The sequence below is a fragment of the Urtica dioica genome, chromosome 4, assembly GCF_054948205.1.
Source record: "Urtica dioica subsp. dioica isolate 48M chromosome 4, U.dioica_male_clone48M_v1_H2, whole genome shotgun sequence".
Lineage (NCBI taxonomy): Eukaryota > Viridiplantae > Streptophyta > Magnoliopsida > Rosales > Urticaceae > Urtica > Urtica dioica.
The window spans coordinates 23,638,370-23,644,756 of record NC_142759.1 but is presented as its reverse complement, the minus strand read 5'-3'; the positions used below and the strand labels follow the sequence as shown (position 1 = coordinate 23,644,756).

The 6,387-nt window shown below is 29.0% G+C and overlaps 1 long non-coding RNA gene across 1 annotated transcript; it reads right to left on the bottom strand.

Annotated features, from left to right (window-relative positions):
• Positions 1 to 296: 296 nt before the first annotated feature.
• LOC149401304 (uncharacterized) lies at positions 297 to 3,063 on the bottom strand. The gene is made up of 4 exons (XR_016296737.1): positions 2,916 to 3,063; positions 2,448 to 2,616; positions 1,917 to 2,036; positions 297 to 1,150 (listed from the first exon to the last, which is right to left on the bottom strand). It is a non-coding gene; the product is annotated as an uncharacterized LOC149401304 (long non-coding RNA).
• Positions 3,064 to 6,387: the final 3,324 nt, after the last annotated feature.

The window sequence follows — 6,387 nt, the reverse complement described above, 5'->3', positions numbered from 1 at the left end:
GTGTTTAAAAATATAAAAAAAATATATTGGATAATAACTTCATTATCAAAGCAATAATTAGAGATATAATCTATTATTTTTAAAAGACAATATGTAAAAAATAAACAATTTTAAACTTTCATTAAATTATAGGTATTTAGATATTTGGTGTAAATAGTAGTGGAGTTATAAATGCTAATAAGAATCACTTTTGTAATGCTAAAGACATTTTATAATTATATAAAAAAATTGGATAAATTCGTAGATAAGAATGAGAAAAATTGGAAGAAAAATAAAATTATAAGTATTTAGAAGCATATAATTCATCTCAAGACAAGTGTTACACTGTAGATATTTAAGAGCATATAGTTGTCGTAGATATATTTGTAGGTATTTGAAAAAAAAAATGAATGTAAAATAAAAAATAAAGAAAAATAAACAAAATTGCTAAAGGCGGATTATGAACACTACAATCATTTACATCGTATGAGTTTTTAAAACATGAATAAATAAAGGCGAAATAGTGTTGATAATGGGATACGAAAATGTCACCAAGCCATTGAAGTGCCAGTTGAGCTATTAAAACTCTATGTCAATGTCAGCATACTTATTATATTTATTAAATCTAAATATATTTAAATTTGTAATAATTATTATTTACTGCTACTAATTTTTTCTTAGTCCAGAACCATTGGTGATCCATGCACCCACTGGTCCCCACGTGGCTCCACCCCTGTCCACAAGTCCAATAAAACTTGTGGCAGACGTGTATATTATATATAGTACACGGACATTAGATTTGTCTTATTAAAACTCAATAAAATTGAAGCTTTTCTCAAATAGAGTAACGGAGTAGACATTTCGCACCTGTTTACCCGTTACCCGATCCGTTAATTTTTAAATACATAATACATATTATATATTCACTCATTTAAACAAATAATATATTAAAAATAAGTTACAATAATAGATACATATATAGTACTAACATATTTCAAAATGTTGCCACTGTCAAAATTAGTGTATAATATATATATATATATATATATATATATAGTAGAGGATCCACGTGCTACGCACGTGGTGGACATTGTCAAATTGATTTAATAAAAACAACAAAAAATTGTGGCTGATGATATATATTTCTCTTCTATGTGATATCTCCTTCCAGCTGCATTAATAATCAAACAAAATATATCAATATTTTGCTGAACAACTGATGAATTTAGTGATAAATAATTCAACATTTTATTTTAAAAAAGTAATATTTGTACTATTATTATTACTAAAAGAAATATATATATATATATATATATATATATATATATATATTGGAAACGTATACGCATATTTTATGTCAGTTGCTATGTGTTTATTATACCATTTAATTAAACTCATAACAATATCACAATATAGAACAAATAATTATGGAAATCTAAAAAAACTTAGTAGTACAAATAAATGGTCAAGATGTCTACTCAGTCAATATTCAAAACTAAACCCAAAACACCATCACAATATATAGAACATAAATTATTGAAAATGAAGAAAAGACACTAGATAAAAATACATTTTACTATCATTGTAATTATCGCTCGTAGTAATATAACATGGGAAATAATTTATAATTATAAATTAATTACTGATTTATTTTGGTGTGAAAAGTAGTAAGGTTTTTGAGGTAGTAAATTCATATTCAAATAATAACTAAATATGTCACGGCATTGTGACTAAAATTATTTATGAGGAAATACCTATATTTATATAGTAGTTGTAGTATATATTTTATTAGTAATTTGTGCAATACCTATATTTATATAGTAGCTATAGTCTGTATTTTATTAGTAATTTGTGCAGTCGAAGCAAAGTAGTAATAAACAGAAGAAAATATATAATCTGCGGCAAAGTATTATAATTAAAGAATTTAAATTACTCACATGTGTAAGAGTTTATATCTTGAAGCAACCAGTAATTATTGTAAGAGCAACTATCAAACTTAAGATCACTCGTGATATGTGAAGCAACCGGTACCGTAAAACCAAATTCGATCTCTCACTCTGAAAACAAATTAGTAACAGAAAGTTATACATGACAATTAAGAAAACACAGCAATACATAAGAATACATGAAAAATTAAAGTTATAGTTATTTTAATTGATACAACTAAAATAGGATCAAATTGTCATGGTTTTAGAGACAAAGTTACCCATGACAGTGTGTGGGTGTGATATTAAGATTAATTTCTAGTTTGTGGTAATTAATTTTCCTTTTGCAATGCATATTAATATTCAGCAATAAATTAAAACGTTTAGATATGACGTTGTATTTTGTCGTTTCGAGTACAAATACATGTAACGATTATAACATTTAAAATATTATAAGCATTAAAAATTATATACAAATGTAGATTATGTAGAATAAACTTCTGAAAAGAATGAAAAGTATTTGAAAATAGGGACGATGCATACTTTGATGATTCTAGCGTAGCTATGACTACAGAGTTGTTGTGCTGCTTGATTTGATTTCCTTTACTCAAATGAATGGTAGAGTTTTTCCTCAGGAGAGATTCTTAATATTTGTTACAGAAGCTTATGGAGAACAGCAAGATATAAGAACATATACCACCGCGCTGTGTCCCTACAATCAAAACCAAAGAAAAATTTAAAATAAACATTTCGAATCGATAATTTGTATTGATAATAATTTATACCTTATTTTTTGTAGTTTTTTGTTTGTATAAGAGATCGGTATTAATAACTTTGAAAAGAGATGTAGCTTATTCAAGATTTTACGTTGTCAACCATTTCATAATCAGATCACAAAATTAAATAAATAAATTTAGTATACAAAAGACGCAGAAGTATTTTTGACATAGTAACAGATAGTAATATGGGAAACAAAAATTTCGGTATTAGTTTCAGAGAAGAAGAGTTTACTTGGGAATGTGATGTCCAAGTTTTCGTTGATGTCAGGTTTGCAGAACTTGATATATCGAGTGTTTTTTTGTTTAGGGAAATATATCGAGTGTTAGAAGCAAAGTAAGAAAACGATTATGGAAGAGGATGATATATATGAGTGGTTCGATCTTTTTTTTGTGTGTGTGTTTTTACTGATGCGGTCGAAGGTTTAAATAGTGAGTAGCTCAGTATCGTAAAATGTCGGCAATAATAGGTGAAAAACATATATTCGCTTGTGTAGTTGTATCCTCAAGGACATGTGTAAGTCAAATAATTGTGTATAATTATGTCGTGTCAACTCTTTACTTAAAGCTGGGGCATAAGTTTTTTTTCTTGTTCTTGTAAAATAAGTTGCATAAATATTGTATGGATTATGTGTAGTTGATATATATATATATATGAGGTATTCCTTTGATAATATTAGTACACGTATATCTCACTGTTGTATTTGAATATTGGTGTATTGCAATTCCATGTGATACCCACGTGGATGAATGAATATTTGACACGTAGAGCAAAGATAAAAAAGTGTACCCAAAATATCCGAATTCTTTTATTCAAGATAGAGCATTTATTACCAAAAATTTTAGGGACTTAATCGGAAATCAACTTCTGCTTTTTGAAGTCGGTTCGTAAAACATTTGCCTAAATATTACGTGAATACACAGGTGGTTAAAGCAGGCATGTTGATGAGATGCTTGCTTAACATTCACGCATATATGAGTATATATATATATATATATATATATATATATATATGATTTACACTATATATAGTTTATATTAATATATACATGTTGCCGTCATATTATGTATATGTATATCAGGTTACAACTTACAATACATAGTTTACAATAAATATATATATATTTGAATACTGTCTTTTTGTTACGGGTAAACGAGTATACGCGACCCGATACCCATTCTTCGACCGAGTAAACGGGTAACGGGGTAACATTCTTTGCCCGTTTACCCGGCGGGTATACTCATTGCCCAACCCATTTTAAAAATCGGATAAACGGGTACGAGTAATGGGTAAACGGGTACGGATAACGAAATAGGTGTACCTGGCCTTACCTGTACCCGTTGTCATTCATATACAAGTATAGGACTTTGGGTTTGAGAAAGCTAAGAAATTGCCTTCTTCCACACTTGAAATTTTCGGCCAGTCCATCCCCTAGCGCCTTGGACATTTTTCTCTCTTCTCTGAGTTGAGAAATTCATTCAACCCACTTCCCAAAGAAAGAAATAATTATTCGGGCACATTGTTGGAATAATTAGTGAAGCAAAGAGTTGATCCATGTCTTAGTTCTATCTCATTCGAAGAAAAGGCTTGCAAAACTTGATGTTGATTCAACCCGAAGAGCACGAAGACTATCAATCGGCGTGAAAATTCAAGTAGAGGGATACTATGTAAGTCTTCTGATCTCGTTATTTGTTTATGTTTTATGGTTGTTTTGTTAGTCGTATTTTCATCTAGATTAGTTAGGTTTCTCGAGAGCTAAAACGATTATAAAAACGTAAATGTGTTTTTTTTTAATTAAAATAGTTTATTTGAATTCAACTTTCCGCAGTAAGCAGAAAAACGGTTTTTTGTATTTTTTCCGTTACAAGCTTCATGAATTCGTACAAAAATTTTAAAATAATTTTTGAATAATAAGGAAAAGTAAAAATCCGTACCAATAAGGATTGTTTTTGCCTTCTCACCATTTCCATTACCAACACAATACAACATCAACAAAGTCGTCCTCAATTTTTAATTGCAAATGTCACATGTCTTTTCAAATATCTCTTACCTTGCTAAAAAAAAAAACACAAAGCTCAAATAGCGGATTTAGCCATTTTAAAGTTTGGGTTTGACAAAATAGCTCGACTTTCTAAAGTTGGGACAAAATAGTCAAAATTTGACAAAATCCCCAAAATGCCCACACACAAATAAGCATTGTTGTTGTTCTCCTCGGCAGCCAAATCGCTGAGTCTTTGATGTCGAAGGTCATCACTTCCTCCTCCTTCAAACTCGTGTCCATGGCGGCTCCGGCGCAGAATTGACGTCGCGGATTTGGAATCGGCTTTCTACGGCGCGGCTAGGGTTTGGCCAAAGTCCAGAGACGTGGTCGCGGTCTGGAATCGAACACGAAGGAGCTTTGAATCCATCGCCGCCATCTCTGTCATCCTTGTCCTTTGGAGATTGTTGAGATCGATCGTTTCTGACGCGGGGAAGCTGATTTCATCGTTGATCGTCATCACTACCACCATCTACTTCTTCTTCTTCTTCTTCTTCTTCTTCTTCTTCTTCTTCTTCTTCTTCTTCTTCTTCTGCTTTATCGAACAATGGATTAAATGTTTTGAAAACATGATTAAATTTTTTGACATCTTCTTCGTCTTCGTCTTCTTCTTTTTCTACTTCTGGTTTATCGAAAAATGAATTAATTTTTTTAAAACAAGATTAAACTTTTCGACAAATTTTTTTTTTCTTCTGGTTAATCGAAGTGTGGATTAATAAAGAAAGTGCAGTGGATTAAAATTTTGAAAACTTAAATTAGTTATTTTGAAAATAAACACGGGTATATTAGTAATTTTACATTATAAGTGGTTTAAATGCATCAACTTGTGAAACGTTGACCATTTTGCTAAATACAAAGTTTGAACTGGCTAGTTCATACAAAAATTCCAAAAAAAAAAAAAAAAAATCTCAAGTAGATGAACGCCCAGGTGCTAAAAGATGGGGTGCTCTTGAACAAAAAATGAAAAGCCAATAAATTTGTGTAAAGCTCTAAACAGAATAACGTATAAAAGAGTAATTTTAGAACCCAAAATAATAATAAATTATTTCCTTAAAAAATTGATAATTTAACTATTATTTTATTTGTCGTCATGTAAATGACTACTTTATTTATTTATCTCATATAAAAATCTTAGAAAATGAATTTATGTATTTATCAACTCAGGACTTTCTACACTCACTAGGGTCTTTATTCTCTCACTCAGTTTATTAAAGCTAATATGTCAGTAATTTTCATTTCCGCCATGTGGAGTATATACGAGCATCTCCAACGCCTAAACTAAATTTGGTCTAATTTTCAAACTAAATTTGGTATAACTTTTACACCAAATATTTGTTTTGCTCCAATAAATTAATATTACCTTATATCTTACACTAAAGTGAATATTTTAATAATATATTTTTCTTATTAGGATTTTTATTTAAAATGCTTTTAGATTAACGTGTCTTAATTTTCTTAGTTATTTGTAATGTCTAATTAGATATAAAAATATAATTTTATTTTATTTATCAAATTATTTTTAAAAAATGCAATTAGTAAAAGTGAAAATTAATACATTTCATTACATTAATAATAAAACTTTTTTTAGGGAATAAATGATACGCATTAAAAAATAAAAAAAATGAAAATTACTAATTGAATTAATTTTGTTTAATTTCTATAATTTT